Source organism: Mastigoproctus giganteus, chromosome 1 (genome assembly GCF_048544385.1).
Source record: "Mastigoproctus giganteus isolate SK-2022 chromosome 1, ASM4854438v1, whole genome shotgun sequence".
Taxonomy (NCBI): domain Eukaryota; kingdom Metazoa; phylum Arthropoda; class Arachnida; order Uropygi; family Thelyphonidae; genus Mastigoproctus; species Mastigoproctus giganteus.
Window position 1 is genome coordinate 251,994,819 of NC_143575.1, and position 21,955 is coordinate 252,016,773.

The following is a 21,955-nucleotide window of genomic DNA, read 5'->3' on the forward strand; positions in this document are numbered from 1 at the left end:
ATTTGATATTATGAAATAAATAGTCATACACGTGTGGACCATACAAGAAGATACAGCATTCAATTAACTTTAACAATCAATTTCAGGACTCGAAAACAGAAAAAAATTTCCACTGCAATACTTTGAAAAATCCTTTCTAAGCTCCATACAAAACACATTCTAAGCTCCATACAATACCTTAATCCAAGTTTAGGAGACAAATTTACTGACCACCATGGCAATGAGTAACTACTTTTGGACTGAGATCCTATTATTATATTAATCATTCTGAGCCATTTCAAATACTTGCTGACAGCTCCATCTAAATCTTCATAAAATGCAATTTTATATGCAAGACTCTTCAGAAGTACTATGATCTGCAAACAAAACGTTTTCATGAAGAAAAACAATTTCAGCATCAAAACTGTTTCACAGATAAAATTCTGAATACCATCATGTGTCATTATATGATAAATATTAAGTCCGATTAAAAAAAAAAAAAAAAAAAAAAAATCAATCTACAATCATGCAAAGTTTGTTTGTTGTTGTTTGGTTTTTAGGAGCATTAGCAACTAGGGCCATATTGCTCCGGGGATATGCGGTGGTCATTCCCTGACCTTTCCGCATCCTCCGTATTTGGTGGGCACGGGCTCGAACCCCAGTCTAATCAAGAAGCGTGTGCTATGCACTGCTGCTCCTGCCCACTTGGCTACGGAGGTGCCATCATGCAAAGTCAATGCTTAACATGAGCTTTACACCATAGTTTGCAATGCACTTATAAAATAGTGTGTTCTGCAATTTCTTCAATGTGGTCTACAAAAATAATTAAGAGTAGTTAATTGAAATAGTTTCCTAAAACAACACCTCTGCATTGGGCTTTTTCAGTTGACTGTCTAGGGATGATGTTATCCCCTCCAGAAAAACCAAACCAAAGAAGCATTGTTTTAGGAAACTCTTTCAATTTTTGCATTAACCTGTATTGAAATAGTATCCTGTTTCTTATCATATTGTAAAAGTAGTTAGGTTTTAAGGATGAAACACTGCACATTACTACTTTAGATCACTCCCTTTGTACCTTTTAAACTATAAAAGACATATAGAAACAATTAAAATATATTCTGCATTACAAAAAGACCAAGTTTATTATACCAGATACCTGACAATGTTGTCTAAGGTTACACTATGGCATCATCAGAAGCACTGAGTGATTAGAGATAAAACTTTATATCGGCATTGGAGATGCAGCATCACCCTACCAATGAAAGTGTCACATGGTTAAGAATGTTAAAAAAAAAAAAAAATAGCATCATCAGCACACTAAATTCACCAAGGACATGCTGTTTTTAGTGAATATTCTACACTAAGAGAAGTAATGTTGCTATAAGCAACACTTTCAAAATTATTGTGTACAGTCCTTTTTATAGCTCATCAACATAAGGTCATTTAGGAATTATATATTAGGTCTATAAAAATTGGTTAAGTTAAAACGTATTAATGAATTTCACAAAATGGAAATGAATTCAATGAAGTTATACCCTATGATGAGGTGGTAAAAAAAGCTGAAGGATAAAACATGTTTAAATGTAATCTTGACAGTTCTATAAAGGAAATCTTCAGAAATATAAACATCCCTCTCCTCCCCACCAAATATAACTAGTCATTGTAGTTGTACAATGGCTAGTTATATTTGGTTATATTCATCTATACAATGAAAACAATTCATTCACACAGTCATACAAAGTGGAGGTGCAGTCTATTTGGTAATGAATATGAAATCTAACATCATTAGGGCAGGGAACTAAGCACAGCAGCGAACCAAATGATTCCCAAAGGGCAGGGTCATTCAAAGAACAAGCAACATTTCTGGATTTGATCCTATCTACAATATTTTAGCTGTTATAATGAATGGTTGGAATTAGCTGTTAATAAACCCATTAAGCCAAAGTTTGGAATATTCCAAAGCAGAATCCAGAAACAGTATCAGTTCTGGGTTTAATACTTGGAATTTGTAGGGAAACTGTATGTCTGACATCTTGTCAATAAACTAAACTAAAAGTGTTATTAACTATTTACAGATAAGATTATAAATTGTTTTGTTTGTTTGTTATTTAGTTTTTAGGAGCATTCGCAACTAAGGCCATATTGCTCCGGGATATGCGGTGGTCATTCCCTGACCTTTCCGCATCCTCCGTATTTGGTGGTGACGGGCTTGAACCCCGGTCTAATCAAGAAGCGTGTGCTACGCACTGCTGCTCCTTCCCACCTGGCTACGATTATAAATTAAAAGATTACAATGAACTAAAAGATGAGCTATAGCCTACAACAGCGGTTCCCAAACCGGGGTCCACAGACCAATTCCAGGGGTCCGCGAAATGACCCTCTGGAACTGGTCAAATTATTCGTTCTATGTATAGCAAATTGGTGATAAATAAAGTTATTATTATGTATTTATGTTGTTATTTGGTTTTTAGGAGCATTAGCAACTAAGGCCATATTGCTCCGAGAATATGCGGTGATCATTCCCTGACCTTTCCACATCCTCCGTATTTGGTGGTGACGGGCTTGAACCCGGTCTAATCAAAAAGCGTGTGGTACGCACTGCTGCTCCTTCCCACCTGGCTACGGAGGCACCATATATTTATGTAAAAATAAGAATAAAGTTGAGTTGTTTTAAACATAAAACTCAGAATTTTTATTTCAGAAAACCCAGTGTTCGTGCATATATACACACACACAGAAACATGTATATATATATAGGGGTCCGCAAACTTTTTTTCATTTTTGAAGGGGTCTGTAGATTTCGGTAGTTTGGGAACCACTGGCCTAAAAGATTATAATGAGCTGAATTCTGAGGAAGTTTGGTGTCATTATCATTTTATCAGTTAGATGCACCCTAGTAGGAATATTCAGTAAACAAGATAGAGTACACTACATATACACTGGTGTTCAAAGAAAGTGCATTACCTAGGAATCTCACGTCTAACCCTTTTTCGCGATGGTATGTTACATTAACGACTAGCATCAAAATAGAAATATAAACAAAAGATATTTATTAATAGTTAAGGCAAAGCTAAGTAATATTTGACAGGTGCTCTCAAAATATTCCAAAATGAGCATTTGCAACCTTTATACAACAGTTTTGGTAAACACAACAATTATGACTGAAATGTTATTGGAAGCCCTCACAATTTGCTTCAGTTTATCATTTTAAATGGAAAACAAAATGGAAATGTTCACCAGGTGCAAACTAGGTGTGAAAACTAATATTTAGTTGAACTGCCTCTGGCCCTGATGATAGCAGCACACCGTCGAGGCATTGACAAGATCAATTTCTGAAGATAATCAGCTGATAGTTCGTGGTTCCAAACACGAATTATGGCTTCTGAAGTTCACAAAGGTTCTTTGGTGTCTTTTTGGCAGCTGCAGATTCCACACGATGCCAACAGTTCTCTATAGGATTCAGGTCTGGGCTGTTTCCTGACTAGCTAAGCATTGTAATGGACCGCTCTTCCAACCATTTTTTCCCCTGTAACAAATGTAAACACATTATTGTCGAACCTCTAATGCAGAAATGAAGCTAAAGTAACTAAAGAAGTGCCTACTTACACTTTTTGCCCAATGACAAGGAGCAGAGTCATCCTGAAAGATGCAGTTACTTGGCAGGTTGAAATGGTCTCTATGGTTGGTATCAATTTGCCTTCCAATATAGCCAGGTATCCATTGGCATTTACAGAACCTTTTATAAACTGCAGGTGACCTACTCCACGATACTGCACTTGCTACCACTCCTACATGTTCTTTCCATTCTCTTTTCAGCTCAGACAAAGAAGCTTTTCGGTTTTTAAGGCATAAGCATTTCAAAACACAGTCCTATTTTGGAACAGAGACTCGTTTGCATCTGGTTCCTTTTTTCCTATCCGCAGAACCAGTATTCTTGAGTTTGGAAAGAAATCTACTCACAGGCGACTGATTACAAGACACTCTATAAGCAATATGACGGGAAGAACATCCTTCCTCACGTAAAGCAAGAATAGCATTCTTTCTTCGTGACGTCAACTGCATGTAACTCGCCATTCTGACACAAGCAAGGAATGATGCAACTCTTGCAGAGTGTGCTTATATAACTGAAAGTAGCAGATGATACAAAATTACGTCATCACTTACGCGTGTCAATCTTATCTGATGCAATCTGTAAGAAATATTGCCATCTACTTACGTTATTCCGACGACGATTACATTTTAAAGGGTGATGCATTTTCTTTGAACACCAGTGTATATACTAATATTTTCTGTGTGTAAGGTTTCATCAAACTGGCAGTTTTCCTAAGTACAGCATCAATTTAAATCAAAACCCTATACTTAAAGTGAGATCTATTCCAATTCTTCAGGACACAGGAGTGAACATAGAAGAAACATTTTTGCAAAAAGCTGGGGTAAGAAAACATACAGTGAAGGAACATTTTAATCTTAGGGTCATCTCTTATTGACATCATGGATGATATGAGATTGGGTGATCTTGGTCACCATACTTGTTAGATCTGAGTCCCTGTTATTATTTACTTTGTGAGCTCCTAAAGTCTACAGCAGCATGCACACACATTGTGGTCCATAGACCCAAAGATGACAGCAGGACAAAGGTGGCGAGGACTGTGAGAAAGTATACTCTTTCTGATCATTATAATCACCTCAAATAAGTCAAATGGCAAAAACGATACAAGCTCATCCAACACACTAATTCCAAGAGGCAAACTGTTAGATAGTTTTGTGTTTTCTACCAATTCTGGAAACAGATATATGCAATTTTGTACTGAGCAGACTCACACAGCTAGACAGGCAGATAGATTAATTTTATTTGTTAAATCTGAATATTCTGAAATGTGGAAGGGCAAATTTTGAGGCCACGTTAAAATATTTTTTGTTTGTTGATAACAATGTTTTATTACTGAGAATATAAAATAGGATTTTGGGGGACTGCCAATAAAACTAAAAACCAAAAGGGGTGTGGATGGATGTTTGCAGGAAATTGATCTACTGGAATAATCTGCATACACTGAGAACTGAAAGGTGAAATCACAGCTGCTGTGGGGGCATCTTAAAACGGGAGGGGAGCTACAATTATAAAAAACTTCACCCAATGTCTGAAAATGGTATTGGACACACACAGGGGTCACATATTGAATATGTTTTTGCTTGAATAATAAACTCTCATGTCTTAAGCATTTATTCACCAAACACAAATGCCAATGCAATCCATCAAAAAAATATATAGCATTCAAAACCGTTGCACCTTTTCTTGATGACCCTGTACATAAAGCTGTTAGAAATAAACTGGAATTAAAAGTCAATGCGCATAAATATAATTAGTGATAGTTTTTTCCTAATGATGTCAATCAATTATTCTGAAATCAATTTGTTTTGCTTAATTATGTGCACATAACAAATCTATTTTTAAGTAAATTTCCTTATAGTATCTAAAGATATACTAGTGAAATTATCAAAGACTTCAACTCTTGCACACAGTTGTTGTTTTAAATTAGGAATTTGGCTGTTTTATCATTAATAAGATAGTACAGGCAACCCCCACAGTACTTCTACAACATTGTTTCGCTCTAACATGATTGATAAATTGCGGCAATCCTCGCAAAACGCGGTACTCAAATCTCGCATAACACAGTATTTTTGAGCTTTTGTGTGGAGAAAACCCTGTTATTATGTTGGATGTAATTTTTCACCATTTCCATTTTGTTTTGTGAATCCCCGCTGTTGACTCGCTGGTCATTATGCAAAAAAAATTATTGGGAAATCCCCATGTTAGGTTCTGTGCTATTGAACTTATACTTGTTTGAGACCATAAAAAAAATGTGACTTTGAAGGTGTAAGGTTATAGTTTTTATTTGATCGTTTATAAATTTTTCTGGGTATGTATTACTAAACTTTGTTCTTAAGAACCATATTGGAATAATTTCTTTGTTGTGAATTAAATTCCATCCCTAAATTATGCTTAAGAAACTTAGGCATAATTTGGGTAACTGCCAATTTATTTAAAGCAGGGTTTCTAAATTGTTTTATGCCAGCTGTGGAAAACTATTGAAAGTGGAAAATCTAGATTTGAAAGTTTTATTACTATTGAATAACGCACCAGGCAATCCAAAAGATTTAAGTCACTCAAAATGTTGAAGTAATGCTCCTACCACCTAATGCAATTTCTTTAATTCAGCCATTAGATCAAGGCATATCTACTTTTAAAACTCATTACATCAGAAAATCGTTAAAAATTGATTCCAAATCTATTGAAGTGATGGAGGCATGGAAACATTTTTCAATTGTGGACTGTATTGAAATCATAGCTTTATCGCTCAAAGTGAAACCATCAACATTAAATGCTTGTTGAAAAAATGTATGGCCAGAGTCAGTTCATTCAGGAAATATGGTTGAACCGGCAGAAAACAGAATCATCTCGATAGTAGAACTTGCTAAGTCGGTAGGAGGGGAAAGTTTTGATGATATAACTACTGAAGATGTTCAAGAATTACTGGTAGAAAAAGAGGCGGGCAAAGCAGATTTGGTGGAAATGGCATCAGAGGTAAACCAAATCGATTCAGAGGATAACAGCGCAGTTGAAAATTCTGAAGTTCCTAATTTTACACTAAAAGGAAGGCATTTTACACATACAGGAAGGCATAATCTTAGCAGAGCAATTAGAAGCTTATTTTTTGAATTCAGATTCTTCGACTGAAAGTAGAACAAAGTTCAAAAGGGAGCGTCAAAAACGCTTAGCTCCATACCATGAAATTTACAAAGATCTATCAAGAAAAAGTAAACAAACCCAGATTACTCATTTTTTTAAAGAAGAGCAAAAGATACACAAAATATAGATGCTGCAGAAGAAAGTTCAGAAGGTGAAGACATTCTGCAGCAGAGAAAACATTGTTTGGTTGTGCTTAGAAGATGAAAGGGAAGAAAATTAAATGGACATACATTATCTGACATATATGTTGTTGTTGTTGTTGTTGTTTTGGTTTTTAGGAGCATTAGCAACTAAGGCCATAGTGCTCCGGGATATGAGGTGGTCATTCCCTGACCTTTCCGCATCCTCTGTATTTGGTGGTTACGGGTTCGAACCCGGTCTAATCAAGAAGTGTGTGGTATGCACTGCTGCTCCTTCCCACCTGGCTATGGAGGCATCCCCTCTGACATATATGTATCACAGTTTGTAAGACGTTTGTTCAGTTATTACTATTTTTAATAAAAATTAAGTTTCCGATAATTATAAAAAAAATGATCTACTTTTGTTGGCTTTTGGAATGTAACTCCCCTCTTTGTACTGGTTCTTAGTCCCGTATAACATGGTTTCGCACTACACGAGATTTTATAGTAACCTAACTACTGTGTTATACGAGGGTTATCTGTATATAATTTTATTGTTTCTCACTCATATGACTTAGCAGACTGCTTATGTCAATTATAAACCTCAATATTTCAAGTTGGATTATCTAAGCTAGCCTATCACTAAGTTTGGGTAGATTAATTTAGTTTTGGGCAGATTAATTCAGCCTAAGATAATGTAACATGATGAATTAGAGTCATGTTACATTATCTTAAATTATGCTTAAATTGAAAAACCAGAATAAACCAAATCTTGCTTTAAGGTACAATTATTGCTGGGAAAAGTCACTTTGAGCACGAGTTGCAAGAATAAAAGTAGAGTAAGTCCTTGATTTTACAAACAGATGGGGGAAGGAGCAGCCTGTTATTGCTGAAGGTCTGTTAAATAAAAAGTTATTTTATAAGACCATTTATACCTCACATAACTGAAAATTTACAGTTGCTCTATATACGTAGGTATTAGAAACATTGAAATAAAATTAAACAATAAAAAACATACTTTAATTTACCTAGGCTTCATTGGTTGATAATAGTACATAATCAATAAAAGACAATTTACCTAGGCTTCATTGGTTGATAATAGTACATAATCAATAAAAGACAATTTACCGTTACCATATAGTGGTATTCTGGTTCGAGCAAAATTTTTTTTTGTCCATTAAATCTGAAATCCATAAAACTGAGGTTTACTGTAATGTTTATTGCCATATGCATTTTCATTAAATATGACACTTGTACCCATTCTTTCTTTAGTCACCAAGAGGGGGAGCATATCCATTAGGCACACTAGCAAAGAATGAAGCTGAATACATAAGCCAAGGATTGACGTAGCCAAGTGGTCAGGAGCGAGAGTGCATAGCACACGTTCCTTGAGTAGACCGGGGTTCGAGCCAGTGACTACTAAATACGATAAATATATTTGTATTATTTAGAAACTGTTATTTATTATTCTTGCAACAGGCAGGATGTCTGAAAAGCAGAACATAATATATGGTTCAACTGTTTTTTATTCTAAGCAGCTTTTATACAGCTTTTCCAAATTAAATGCTTAACTTTAACTAAGTTCAAAAGCGCAATTATCCTTTTTATAGAAATAAATTGTATTTTACTATTGCAACTCATGCAGTGAAGTAGCTTTTTTTCATCAATCTATATGTGCATGTTATCATATATTAGACCCTTTAACACATATATTAATTAGACATATAATGTCTCTTACTATTTACATAACTATTTAATGAAAAGGTAATCAGATGATTAAGTACTCCTAATTTGATTAAAGACGAGAAACGAGCATACATTGAGAGGGCTGACCGAAGCAATGCACTAAAGGTATAGGCACCACAAACACAGTTACCCAGAGTAATAATACATTGACATTTGTTATTTTTAATACTTTGTAGATGCCAAAACTCCATCTTGGACACACCATAATGAAATCTCAAGTCAGAACTGTGTGCCAATATTATACCTGTCACTCTTATTTGTTGACATCCTAAGTCAACCAATGAGATGCACACAACATATTAAACTGATAGCATACAAGGCAAATAAAATAGTGGCATATTTTATATCCAGAATGGGTTATTAATTGTTTTCTGTGATCTGGATAAAAAAAAAAAAAAAACTTCAACTGAGACTAATTAAACCTTGTTTAAAAAGTCCTCAATAAGTTATATGTATCATCAATGGAATCTGAACCAACAGCTTTTCCACACATAATGGTGAAACAAATCCACTCATCCATTCAGATAACAAAAAATTGGATTACTGTAAACTTAAGTTGCAATTATTTTTATTACAATACCTTCAATTAAGAGTGATGCACAAATACAAGTACCAATTTTGAAATCAAAGCTACTATATAGTGAATGAATTTTAAAATATACTGCTTGGTAAAGCATATGAAAAATTAAACCTTACAAAGTTATGGTGTAAGTTCAACATTAAATACATCAATCGTAAAAACTAACTGATAAAATGTAATTCAGAAACAGTGGAGAACGTAAAAAAATGACGTAAATGTAACGTTAAACAAGATAATTATCTTGCTTAGAAGTAAAGAATATTAAGCTGACCATATATGTTGTTTGGGGAATTCCAAGTGAGTCACAGCAAAAATAAAATTTTACTGAACAGAGAAGTGCTTTAAGCGCTCAATTCTGTACAAGCGAAATCCATCAAAGTGCAACAAATTCTGAGTCAACGTATATATACTAAGAATGATGGTTAAGAAGTGCAAACTTATAATAGCTAACCTTATAATATTGTAATAAGTAGTTTAAATGAGACGTGATGATTGGAAAAGAAACCGAAATCTGCTCGATTCAACATCAAAAACTTTCTACAAGAGAAGTCATTAGAACAGCGAAATCAGCTAATGTTAATAATTATTACCAGTGAATACAAAATAATGAGCATTTCTCCTACTTTGTATAGTGAAATGCTATTGATATGTATACGTGGATTACTGTTTATATGCACAGTATACTACAACCGAAAGCTATCGGTTGGGTCTATTTTTTACCCCCGTTTCCACTTATTTTGATGTCAACAAGCAATATTTCAAGTTAACATGTAAACAAATAACCAAGTTAAGATTTCAAGTGTCCCTCTTACCAGACAACATGGTGTTGAACAAAAACTTGATAGGTATCTTGAAAATTTATGATTATTTCATACTCAACGTCAACGCTGTCAACCTTTCCGGGGCTTTTAATTTTACTCATTTCAGAAATTCCATGTCATCCGTTATCACATATCATTAGGTCTGCCATAACAAGGCTTGAAACACTGACTCAACCTTGAAGGAGGAAAAATGCATAATGATAAATATTATCACCGTAAGGTTTAGCATTCACCATCCAGTTTTTATTACCGAAAAATAATATACTATTAAGGCTGTCAACCCACGAGGACGTCCCATCTGCACTTCTATTTCAATATTTACTCGCGCCTTTTGAACTTCGCCGTCTCAGGTCTTGAAAATGCAAAAGTTGTTCGGAAAAGATCAACTCTGGAGGGCGAGTCAGAAAGACAACGCCGTAAGGTATAACTTATTTGTACCATATTTTTAAATTCTAATATACTTTATTCTTACCTTTTGACACGCCGTTTCCACGTTTACGGCACGTAAAACCCCCAAATAAATAAAACGATGTAGTTTACGATAATCCAGTCCCGGAAGTACACCTTTTGTTTTCCGGAAGCACGCGATCAGAGTTGTCTTCTTCCAGCCAACAGCGCGTATAGTGACGCAGGAAAATCACGTGCTCTTGAAATATTTTTCATTTTCTAGCCAAATTTCATGAATTTTTGTGAAGTATTCTTTCGATACGTATTCATAGATATTTTTGTGGCAAATAAGACACTCATATTTGCCAACATATCAACTGATATGATATTTCTTCTTCGTTGGGTTTAATATTGGCCTACATTGTAAAGCGCATTTGAGTGGACTCGAAAGATACATCTCACATCACATTTCAACATGAAAATATCCATCCGACAATCTGCTATTAGCGCTATTGTGCAGCGAAAGCACATGTTATGGATTTAAAAATTGGAATAACCAATAACGAAGCAAGCCATCGACAATTCATCCTTACCATAACATGATTGTGGAACGTTAATTGCAAATAAGTTCGGAATATACCTGTATAACCAATATGAGGAATTACTGATATCAAGTATAGCAAACTTCTGAAACCTATTTGGATTATCCATATGTTGGAACAGTCTGATCTGATTTTTTCATATCGAAATTACCATAGTTTGCTTGTTTTGAAAAACCAAAAACACCATGACTTCTCTCTATGAAAACTGGAAGGATATCCCTACGGCCTTTCCAATTAGGAATATAAATACGTTACTGTAAAGTTCTTAAATATTGTATGTCTACCTTAAAAAGTTCGAAATATCAAAACACGTTTCACATCAGTGGTTCATTCACTTTTACGATTTTTAAACTAGGGCATGAAGGGGGAACATATTCGGAATATAATAATTTTGTAACACATGCAACCTTGAGGAGATATAGGAAACACAGAGGAAAACCAGTTGTGTTTCTAAGACCAAAATCCAACGAATTCTCCTCCGCATGGGCCTCTAAAGTAGGCGGCCCTGTCAATGAACCCATGCTTACGGCCAACGAGGACGCCTAAAGTTAGCATCTGAACGGCGTTATTGGATCACTGAGGACTGAAAAAGAGTTGCCATTGCGAAAAATCACGTTTCCTGCTGTGACATGTGGATCATGGACGGAGAGTACGGCAGCAAACTGTAGAAAGCAATCATTCCGATGTCCTAGTCTAAAGGAAACACGCAGGTGGCTGCAGTGTTTTGGTATGAGTGATGTTTTCCTTCAAATCTCTTGGAGCTTTCAAACCCAAAAACGACACTATGAATGCTAAAAACGACCTAAAATTCGCGGATATCACAAATGTGTTACAGCAGAATATTACACCCTGCCACGTTGTCGGTATAGTTCGAGAGTGGTTCGCCAAACACAAAGGTCACCTTAACCACCGAATTCATTGGATATGAATCCCATGGAACATCACTAGAATTATGTGGATCGACAGAGCGGGTGGATCCTCTACAACGTACCATAGTGATATTTGACAAATGCCACTGGTGGTTCTCCACAACTCCGCATTTGGGTCTCTTGTGTAGCAAAGAGTACTCAGCCAAGGCCAGATAGTGTATTTTTGTGTTCGGTTATCGTCGGAATATGTTGTTTATCTGGCCACTTAGCCTAGGGTCTGTGGAGCAACACAGACGCTTGTTACGTCACTGGCGCAAGGAGAAGGACTAGGACAGAAGGGAAAAAACTGTGGTTTGACTAGTAGGGGAAAGAACTCTGGCTAGACTAGAGTCGACCAGGACTAGGTATAGGTATGTTGAGAGTCAGACGGCTCCGGGGATTTCTCCCATCTCTGCGTATGCTCTATGTATCGAATGACAGTACCCTGTCTATGCCAGAGGTTTAAAAGTAATGTATGGGTCATGTGGTATATAGTTTGTTGTGCCCATTGTTCATCCGGCCTGTTGGTCGCCGGGCCCCTAGTGGGACCCGGCGTTTCCATACCTAGCGACGGTGACGCCGACCGGGTGTACCAAGAGACTAATTATACTCTGGCAGGTCCTGCCGCTTACTTTTCTCGGATTTCGGTGGCTAGTGCTTAAAATAAAGGTTGGTACGATCGGGGTTGATTTCGGTAAAACTGCATTTAGAAAGCGCTGCATGGGGTTTTACGCTAAAAGAACTATTTCTACAGAGCCTAAAATGGTCGGGCAAAATTTGATGTGATTTAAATTTGGACATGTGGGGCAGTCATTGAACAAGAGAAAGTGTTGGGAGGGGAGGGTGAAGACTGGGGGGGTGAAATAGGAAGAAGAGGGGTCGGATAGGAAGGTCATCCCCCATTTTCAGTGGGTATGCCTATGCCCCACCAGAATGAAAAATATGGGGAGGCAAGGAGGGGAGAAGAGAAAAAAACTCCCCCCTCCCCAGGAAAAAAGAAAAAACAGATCCGCACAAGGGAGTACGGTTTTGAGTGCCAGTAGGCCATATCACCTAAGGGAGGGGAGGAGACGGGAGAGACGTGAACCGTCCACTTCCCCTGCAAGGGGTTAGGGATTGAAAGAAACCAGGTTAGGGCACCCGGCTTAGATCGCCAGAAGGTCAGATTTGGGTTGTGGCTCTTCCTAACACACCGACTGGGGGACTAGAAGATCGTTCCATTAGTTGGTATTTGTTATACTTCAATTGTATTTCCAGTTCTTCCATTTGCTAGTTTCGGTTTTTGTAGGGAATCTTGTACTGCTACTTGCTACATTGTGGGTAGTCAATTCTGGTCCATCACATATGAGACTGATTTAGGACTTATCCATCATCAGTGTCGTGCAGCCATAGGCATCCTACTCTTTGTTCATTGCCTTTTCTATTTAATAGCGTCAAGTTTAGGTGTCATTTCTGGGAATTCAGTCAGTAAGGATTTGTTGATAGGGGCATCATTCCCTTACTTTGGTTCCCTGCCTGCTCTTTTTTTGCTTATTTGGTGTGGGTCTATGGTCTACTTTGTTAATCGACCGTGGACTCTCGCAGATATACAGGTAGCAGTTCTGGAGACATGATACAACATACACTTTTGTCTTTTGCAACGTTCGCAGATCTTATCGAGTCCATGCTCGCCGGTAAGAGGATGTCATACCATTGTTAGGGCGTGCACATAATATTTTGACTAGACAGTGTATGTACAGATCTAAATCAATGGACCCATTTGAAGGACATATTGTTGGTCACCTTTTAAAAATCAGGAATTTGTATTAAACAAAAAAAATCATAGAATTCGTGGAAAGTCATTTTTTCCACGTTTGTTTTTCAAGATTAGAAATTTCTTATAGCAAAAACGCTTCTGTATTGAGGCATTGTTTATACAGATATCAAGTTTTGGCACAATGGTGGCCTCGTGAGTAGCACAATTGGTATAATCACCGTACTTCCCAAACCAGATGGAAAATACCCGAGTTCAATTCAAGTCTTTTCCATCCAAAAAAAAAGCGAATAATTGTTATGGGTCTTTAACAGCTTCCGTACACACTCTTCACACGCTCTTTGAGTAGACCGGAGTTCAAGTCCCTGACTGCTAAATATGGTCGAGCTGCCAATTTTTCACGCTAGTCCAGAACCCGCATTGGACTAGCGTGACAAATTATGGTCCATTTCCCTGAACATGAATTGTTGCGGAGGCTTTCATCCTGCAGAGAATTGATGACTGCTGTTTACTCTTTTCACGACGTGGCTATGTTGGTCAGTCTCAGGCGAGAGGAACAAGATTTTTCCTATTAAAAACTCAGATTTTTCGTCTAGCAAAAAGCAAATCGACCAGAGAACACACACAAGTTACATATATATGTAGTTTACAATGTAGTTTATGTTGTTAATGTACCTAAAACCCTAAAACAACCAACTATGATTTTTTTGGCCACCCGAATAATTAAATTCATCTGCAGTGCATTATGTATATCTGTTTTCTTGGACGAAAAACCCGAGTTGCTGGGAGGAAAAACCTTGCAATATACGCCTGAGACCGACTAACTCAGCCACGGAGTGAAAATACAACAACCAACTAACAGAGTGCTAAACAGCCAAAAAAGGAGTGGTTTGGTTACATAACTGAAGCCTCTCATGAACACATATAGCATCTAGGGGATCCGCCCATATACGTCAATTAAACAGTTCCTCAAAAACTTCAGGATTTGGGATTCCCATTTCATTGTACATTCGTTCCAAATGTTTGTCTACTTCTGCCTTGAATTTATTTAGGCTATCAACTTCCACAACGACAGATGGAAGTTTGTTCCAGCAATTAACCACCCGCTGGCAAAAGGGAAATTTCCGCACATCTATTCTACAACTGTCTTTCCTCAGTTTGAATCTATGGACCCTTAAGTTTGTAATCTGAGCAAGAGAATTTCATCAAAAGTGAGCCTGCTCAATCCATTCAAGGCCTTATACACCTCAATCAGATCACCTTGCAGGTGCCTAGTCTCCAGAAGCTGCAAATTGTAGAACTTAAGCCTTTCTTCATAAGAGTACCTCTTTGTTCCCTTCAGCAGTCTTGTTGCCCTTCTCTGTAGTCATTCTAGTAACTCTACATCCTTCCTAAAATGAGACTTCCTGACCTGTACGTAGTACTCAAGGTGTGGCCTAATCATTGCCTTTTACAAGGGGATAATCACTTCCCAATCCCTGCTCGCAAAATTCCTGTATATCATTGACAAGACCCCATGACCTACTCTAGCAGCCTGTCTGCACTGCTCAGAAAACTTAATATCTGGCTGCACAATTACCCCTAAGCCTCTTTTATTCTCCCCTACCTTGAGTGTAACACCACCCAGTTGGTACATTTCATTGGGGTTACTGCTACCCATATGTAGTACTTTGCATTTGTCAACATTAAACTTCAATTGCCACTTCTCAGCCTATCTGCCCAACATTTTCCAGATCCTCTTGCAGCAGCATACTGTCATTACTATTAATAACAACCCTGCCAACCTTTGTATCATCTGAAAACTTTGATATACGGCGAATACATGAGTTCACGATACACGAATACTTCATTATTCGGTGAATACATGAGTTAATACAAATCTTCAAACAGGATTGTGCTAGCAGATTTCAGCCCTGGCATTCAAATGGGGATCTAACTTTCTCCCAGAAATTTTGGCATGTTCTGAATTACATTATTCGATGACTGAAATCTACGGTTGGATCCGTAGGAGATTGCAGCCTGCTACCGGGCCACTCTGCCCGTCTGCAATGGGTAAAAAATCGACTTATACTCTCCAACACACTATATGTAATGGAACCATTAACGAGCTAAGATTTGCAAAAAAAAACCTAAATATGAAAAGTAGTTGCCAAAAATAGTTAAGAACGGGAAATGGCGTTTCACTTATATATGCATGCAAAAAAAAAAAAAAAAAAAGTCAAACAAAAAGCTTCGTACAATCCAGTTTATACCGTGAAGAGTAAATTGTTAGCGTAACTAAGAATAAGAACAAATGTATGTACACCAATGCTAAGAGCATAGTAAAAAATTTTGAAGGATTTGAAGTGCTGGTCAAGACATCACATGCAGACATGTTTGAATAAAATCTTTAATCTTTACAAGAGTTTGCCAGGAAACTATCGTATATTAATTTATATAGTGTAGATAATATAAATAATGCAAATGTAGTTAATGTCACTTTGCTCAAATTCAGAGGTTTTCTTTACTGTGGAATTACTCTGTTTTCACTTTGATATATCCTTCTTGAAGAAATTTTCTTCCCAGCATATGCCTTTTAATATTTTTCTTCTTTGCGATTCCCTATAGCACCCTTTTTCCCCCTTTATTTGGGCTACCAGATCGACCATCACCCTCACTTCACGTATTGCACTACCTCCTGCAGGCCCTCGTTGGTAGACTGCCGTCCCCCCACACACACCGGGTGAAAAATTTCCGTCGATGACGAGAGGAATTTTTATGGACATTTTCACAACGTGGCTGAGTTAGTTGGCCTCAGGCGAGGTTAACATGGTTTTTCTCTGGGGCATTCGGATTTTTCGTCCAGAAAAACAGAAAATCGACCTCAGAACACACACAGTTTACAGACAATATACACAGAGCAATATGACCTTAGCCGCTGATGCCCCTAAAACCGAATTACAACCACCCTACTACCAGAACAACAACCTCCTACAGTGGGGATATATCTCCTTAGAGACTGACAGTGTTTTTGATAGAATGGTTGGCCCACCTTCTGTGATCAGGCAAAAGTACCCGGAAACAGCTGTCCTGGTGACTCCTGCTTCCAGTTAGCCAAGTGGCTAGACAATACATCAACACAGCAGTCACTATTCTACGAATCCAGATTATTCATACATGTATATATCCGGCTTTTTTACGGTGATCTTTATCTTCACAGTGATACGAGGCAGAATTGAACTCTTATTCTATATGCCTCCCTAACACAAAACACATACAGAGATGACATTTCTGTACACAGCCTTGATCTCGTGCCTGCTAGTATTTCCCTCTTTCCAGTGGGTATGGTTTTTACATTTATTTTTCTCTGTCTTCATATGGACCGTTTCATTTATAGAATTTGTCCCACTTTTCGTAGTTCGGGATGAGCGTCGGAGACGTCCTTCCGGTTGATCACTGCTTCTGGCGACAAATAGGCCAAACAACACAGCAACATTACATGACACAGTACTATTCGCACTTGCCCTTCTTTACAGAGGTTTTTTTTTTTTTTTTTTGTAGCATCCTAGAGCGCAGTACTGAACTGAAAAAAATTGGGGTGGGTTGTGTACGGGGAAACAAACGCAATCGTTTAAGGCGTGAATCCATCTTTGTATTGTTAGAGGAAGGGTAAGATGTAAATGAATAAAAACTTGGTGGTTATAAATGAAGTAATAGACATCGGCCCACTGCCATCTCTTTGCAAACTCTTCAAACCGAACTGCGACAATAATATTGTAATTTCTTCTCATTTCATCGTTTAATGTTTCAAAGTTATCACATTCCATGTAGTAGTAGTAGAAGTGGCATGTGATGCACGAAAGTAAGTGTATGAGCTTATGCAGCAACAGCCACAAAAAAATTTCACACAACCATTCCCTCTAAATATTTGTCCAGTTCCTCCTTAAATTTATTTAACATATCAACTTCCACGACAGATGGAAGTTTGTTCGAGCAATTAACCACCCGCTGGCTAAAGACAAATTTCTACACATCTATTCTACATCTGTCTTTCCTTAATTTCAATTTATGCCCCCTTAAGTCCGTAATCTGAACAAGTGGAAGAAATCCATCAGAATTCAACGTGCGCAACCCATCCAAGGCCTTATACACCTCAATCAGATCACCGCGCGGGTGCCTAGACTTCAGTCACTGCAATTTGCAGAACTTAAGCCTCTCTTGGTAAGAGGATACCTTCATTCCCCTCACCAATCTTGTTGCCCTTCTATGTACACGCTCAAGCAAATCTACATCCTTCTAAAATGAGGCCTCCAGATTTGTACGCAGTCATCAAGGCATGGTCTGATCATTGCCTTATACAGAGGGACAATCACATCTTTTCCCTGCTAGCAAAATTGCTATTTATCATTAACAAAACCCCAAGACCTGCCCTGGCAGCCTGTCTGCATTGCTTAGCAAACTTCATATCTGACTGTACAATTACTCCCAGGTCTTTTTCTTTTTCTACCATTTAAGTGTAGTACCACACAGTTGGTACGTTTCTCTGGGGTTCCTTCAACCCATATCAAATACTTTGCATTTGTCAAGGTTAAACTTCAGTTGCCACTTCTAAGCCAATATGCCAAAATTTTCTAGATCCTGTTTCAGCAGCACACTGCCATTACTGTCATTAACAACCCTGTCAACCTTTGTATCATCTGCAAACTTCGATACTAAGCCTGATGTACCTTCATCAATAGCATTGATAAATAAACAAAACAACACTGGACCCAACACAGAACCCTGTGCGACTCCACTAATAACATTATTCCACGAAGAGCAGGACCTATTGATTACCACTCTCTGTCTTCTCCCACCCAACCATCCTTTTATCCACTGTAGCACTTTACCTTTAATACCATTCTGCTCCAATTTGTACAATAGTCTTTCATGCGCAACTGTGTCAAAAGCGTTCCTGAAATCGAAGTAAATGATATCAAAATTATTTTTTGCATCCAGTTCCTTTGTAACCATATCATAATAACCAATCAGATTTGTCTGACAAGAATTTCCCTTAACAAACCCATGCTGTGTCTGAATTATTGCAGCAGTCTTATCCAGATGATCCTGCAGTGCTTCTTCAACCAGTGACTCCATTATTTTACCCGGAACAGAAGTTAAACTAACTGGTCTGTAATTATTCGTGTCATCCTTCGATCCCCCCCTTTGTGAATTGGGAGTACATTTTCACATCTCCAGTCCGCGTGGACCTCCCCTGAATCCAAGGATGCTCTCATAATTATAGCTAAGGGTTTGCTTAGTTCCTTTGCCACCTCCTTTAATATAACTAGATAGATCCCATCCACCCCAGGTGCCTTTCTTATGTTTAACTTCAACAATTTCTCCTCCACTTTGTTAGCACCAGCATTAGCAAAGGCACATGATTTTTTTTTTTTTGTTTGCAAAAAAAAACAAAAAAAAAAAACCCTTATTTCACCCATCCACTCGCTCCAAATGTTTGTCAAGTTCTGCCTTGAATCTATTTAAGGTATCAACCTCTACAACGACAGTCGGAAGTTTGTTTCGCCAATCAACCACCCGCTGGCTAAAGGCAAACTTTCGCAAATCTATCCTATAACCGTCCTTCCTCAATTTGAATTTATGCCCTCCTAGGCGATTATTCTGAGCAAGAGGAAGAATCCCATCCTCATTGAGCATGTTCAAACCATTCAAGGCTTTATACACCTCAATCAGATCTCCTCGGAGGTACTAGTCTCCAGACAATGTAATTTGCAAAATTTAAGCCATTTTTCGTAAGAGCAACCCTTTGTTCCATTCACTAATCTTGTTGCCCTTCTCTGCACTTGCTCCAGCAGCTCTACATCTTTCTTAAAATGAGGCCTCCAGACCTGTATACAGTACTCAAGGTGTGGCCTGACCATTGCCTTATACAAGGGGATAATCCTTATCCCTGCTAGAAAAATTCCTGCATATAATTGATAAGACACCATGAGCTACTCTTGCAGACCGTCTCCATTGCTCAGAAAACTTCATATATGCCTGCACAATTACCCCCAGGTCCTTTTCATTCTCTACTACTGTCGGTGTAGTACCACACAGTTGATACATTACTCTGGGATTACTGTTTCCCACATGTAGTACTTTACATTTGTCAATGTTAAACTTCATTTGCCACCTCTCAGCCCATCGGCCCAAATTTTCTAGATCCTCTTGCAGCAGTGTACTGTCATTACAGTCATTAACAACCCTGCCATCCTGCATATCGTCTGCAAACTTGGACACTAACCCTGATATACCATCATCAATATCATTTATAAATATAGAAAACAACAATGGACCCAACACTGAACCCTGAGGAACTCCACTAATAACATTAGTCCACGAAGAGCAGTGTCCATTAATTACCACTTTCTGTCTTCTCCAACTCAACCATCCCTTTATCCACAGCAACAATTTGCCTCCAATGCCACACTGCTCCAAATTGTGCAGCAGTCATCCATGTGCAACCGTATCAAGGGCTTTTCTAAGATCCAAATATATGATATCAAAGTTATTGTGTACATCCAGTTCCTTTGTAACTGCATCATAGTATCCAATCAAATTGGTCAGACCAGACTTCCCCTTAACAAACCCATGCTCTCTCCGAGCTATAACTGAAGTCTTGTCCAGATGATCCTGCAATGCTTCTTTGACCAGTGCCTCCATTAATTTACCTGGAACAGAAGTTACACCAACAGGTCTGTAATTACCCGTGTCTTCCTGTGATCCTCCTTTTTGGATCGGGTCACATTTGCACGTCTCCAATCCATGGGTACCTTCCCTGAGAAGGTAGCCATGGACGGTACCTATGAGAGCTACCCTGGTACCCAAGGTACCAGGGAAGCTCTTATAATTATGCTTAAGTGTTTGCTTACTTCCTTTGCCGCCTTCTTTAATATAACTGGATAGATTCCACCCACCCCAGGTGCCTTTCTTGAGTTTATATTCTACAATTCCCCTCCCTGAATAACTCCTCATGTGTGAATGTCTTTTAGTTTGTCATTTAGTTTGTTAGCTAAACAGGGTCATCAACAGTTGAACCATCGATATCAAATGGACCAATCTGATTCGTTCCCTTCCTTCTAGAGTTTACATAAGTAAAGAACTCTTTGCTGTTTTTCTTTGCATCCTTTACCAAAGGTTTCTTGTAATCTGCCTTTGCCTGCCTAACCTCCTTTGTGACTTGATTACAGACTAGATTATATCTATCATAGGCTTCTGTGTCCATTTAGGCCTAAACCTTGAACAGTATTTCTTAGTTGGGACAAAAAGCCTAGTAGCTTAAAAAAATTAATTCTTCGAATGCTTCCCATTTTGAATTTGTTGTTGGTAACATCATCAGTTGGTTCCACCGTATTGAATTTAAATACTGTCTCAAACCACCGTAGTCACCTTTACGAAAGCAAAAACCCTTCCCTTTATCCTTGATGGTAGTTATCTCTTTGAGTAAATCGCACTTCAGCACATTGTGATCACTGTCACCTAGTGGTTCCTTTATCTGCAGATTCTTGATGCATGAAGAATCATTACTGATAATCAGATCAAGAGTATTACTCCCTCTAGTTTCCTCCCGAACATGCTGCTGTAGAAAACAATGATCCAATAAATCCACAAAAGCCTTTGCTAGTGTGTGAGTGACCATCCCACGAATTCCAGTCAATATCCGGGAAATTAAAATCCCCCATTATAAGACACTCTAATTTACTGGCCCACTCTATTTCTCTGCACAATTGCTCATTATACTCATCAGATTCATTAGGCCTATAACACACATCTACTCTCATTTTTCCTTTCCCAGTGCTTATGTCACACCAAACAGACTCAACATTGCATTGTCCACCAAAATCAATTGGATGCACTTCCTTAGATTTTATGTATTTCTTAACTAACAGCATAACCCCTCCTCCCTTCCTGTCCTGTCTATCCTTTCTGTACACGTTGTACTCCCCAAATTCCAGTTCTGCACTGCTTATGTCTGTGTGACACCATATCTCTGATATCCCAACAATATCTGCCTTTGATGTCTTGACTAGCAATTCAAGCTCATCGAATTTATTAACTATACTCCTAGCATTGGTGTACATGCACCTGTTTCTCTCTTATTTACCCTAACACAGCCCATGTATTTACTTATTCCAATATGACTCCCAGCAGTCGTGGAAATTCCCATTGCCTTGCTTTCCAGGCTGCTGCATTTCAATATCACTTTTACGTCTGCCATCAGCTACTGTTAATCTATTAGTCCGTGTACCTCCCCCAAGCTAACAGTTTTCCGACCCACCTTAGTCTTCCTC

General features: G+C 38.0%; 1 protein-coding gene across 5 annotated transcripts in view; it reads right to left on the reverse strand.

Annotated features, from left to right (window-relative positions):
• LOC150091757 (uncharacterized) overlaps positions 1 to 10,592 on the reverse strand; it is a 144,778-nt gene extending 134,186 nt beyond the window's left edge. Inside the window, exons 1-2 of one of the 5 annotated variants that reach the window (XM_090385582.1) lie at positions 10,466 to 10,580; positions 1,136 to 1,231 (exon numbers count right to left, since the gene is read on the reverse strand). The gene's annotated coding sequence lies outside the window, so the exon portion shown is untranslated. Of the gene's footprint in view, positions 1 to 1,128; positions 1,232 to 9,984; positions 10,234 to 10,465 lie in introns of those variants that run through there. The other 4 variants (XM_090385581.1, XM_090385583.1, XM_090385585.1 and 1 more) reach the window with 4 other exon arrangements.
• Between the last annotated feature and the right edge of the window lie 11,363 nt (positions 10,593 to 21,955).